The sequence below is a fragment of the Canis aureus genome, unplaced genomic scaffold (assembly GCF_053574225.1).
Source record: "Canis aureus isolate CA01 unplaced genomic scaffold, VMU_Caureus_v.1.0 ptg000141l_RagTag, whole genome shotgun sequence".
NCBI classification, from domain to species: Eukaryota; Metazoa; Chordata; class Mammalia; order Carnivora; family Canidae; genus Canis; species Canis aureus.
The window spans coordinates 47,419-49,460 of record NW_027554447.1 but is presented as its reverse complement, the minus strand read 5'-3'; positions in this window follow the sequence as shown (position 1 = coordinate 49,460).

The following is a 2,042-nucleotide window of genomic DNA, read 5'->3' as shown; positions in this document are numbered from 1 at the left end:
ACTTCTAAAAAAAAAAAAACATGTAAGGAGTCTTCTAGGTATCCTCTGTGGGAACCTTGTTTTTTTTCTGTTGAGACTTCATTTCTTCCACCTCTGCTTCAAAACTAACTTAACTCTTGTATTAAAAGATTTTAAATATAGCTTTTTCATACACAGCATGAATACATTAAAAATTTACTATTATCAATGTACTTTTTTTATTGACCTTTGGACAGAGAACATGATACAGCTATAGTTTCTAAGAAAATCACTAGACAATTCTAGAGATCTCAACCATCTTTTTACTATCTTCAATAACTGAAGGAAAAAATGTGTAAGTATCAGGCAACAAGGGTGTGAGTAGCTCTCAAAGTGGCTATGAAACAACCCATCTCTATATTACCTTATAGGGAATTCCCTTATGGAAAAGCACAAGACACTAATTGTAAGGGTGAGGACACCTGGCACAGTTGGATATGCAGCCTTTATTGTATTTTATTTTTTTTTAAGATTTATTTACGATAGAGAGAGGCAGAGACACAGGAGGGAGGAGAAGCAGGCTCCATGCCGGGAGCCCGACGTGGGACTCGATCCTGGGACTCAATCCTGGGACTCAATCCTGGGACTCCAGGATCGCACCCTGGGCCAAAGGCAGGAGCTAAACCGCTGAGCCACCCAGGGATCCCCAAATATGCAGCCTTTAAAATGTCACTGCATGGCTTATCTTACCTCTTTGCATCATTCTTTGGTCAAATATTGCTTATTCAGTATATAACATATGCATTTATATTTGGTACAGAACCCAATATTAGTACTATGTAATAAAATCAAGGCAAGGACACATTGCCTTCTAATTTTGATTTACAAACAGATGGTAGATGGCTGAAAAAATAGAAAGGAGCTATTAAAGAAAAACTGGGGAAAATGCTTTCATGAAGTTAAAATCTAGTTTAAAATACTAAAAGTGTGAATGAGTAACAAAATATCATGTAGTAACTGTGGAGATGATGGTTTTATTTGAAGTGGGGGGAGGGAGGAGAAAGCTAGAAGGAGGCAAAAACACAATTTGGCCTAAAATTGAATTTCTCTGATAAGGCATTTCAGAAGCGGCTTGTCTTATTCACTCAGCAGCAAAATAATCATATGCGCTTTAATAATCTTTATTTTACAGGAGTGTGTTGCCAGGGTAACTGAATGTAAGCAGGGGAACAGCACCTTGCAGATCACAAAGGCAAATCTGTGGAAAGAAATTTCACTGAGTTTCTCTTTTCCTCACCAGTGTAATAATGACTCTTATTTTTCCTATACTATTTAATAATCTCACATAAACATTTTTTCCTTTTCCCTTTTCTGTATCTGTTTAAACACAGAAAATAGCATATATCTGGAACTGCCAAGATCAGTGTGCTAAGCAAAAAAACAGATGTTATATCTTTAGCATTTTTTTTTTTTTATGATAGTCACACACAGATAGAGAGAGAGAGGCAGAGACACAGGCAGAGGGAGAAGCAGGCTCCATGCACCGGGAGCCCGACGTGGGATTCGATCCCGGGTCACAGGATCGCGCCCTGGGCCAAAGGCAGGCGCCAAACCACTGCGCCACCCAGGGATCCCTCTTTAGCATTTTTATATAATTACTTTTTTATTGCTGTCTTACCATATCTCCATCCCTCCCAACCTTATTGTTATTTCCTTCTCTCTGTAAACCTGATGATAGTATTCCAAGTAAAGAGGACTTGAGGTGGGAGTTGGTATTTGGCTACATTAATCAAAATTTATTAGCTATGCTTGCCTGCATGAAGATTCTAAACAGGCAAGGATTCCAACTGAAACATCTATCTTTTTGTAAGGGTGTAAATTGAATTACAGCAAATAGAGTGACAAGCATTCAGGCAAACATGCAAAAATAATGTTTTCTATACACTCATGCACACACACACACACACACATATATACACACACATTCGTATACAAGGGAAGAAAAGGAGGAAAGGAAGCAGTGTTAGATTCCTTTAGCTTTCCATTGGGCACTGGAACCTGAATTCAAGCTAGGAAATTGACTG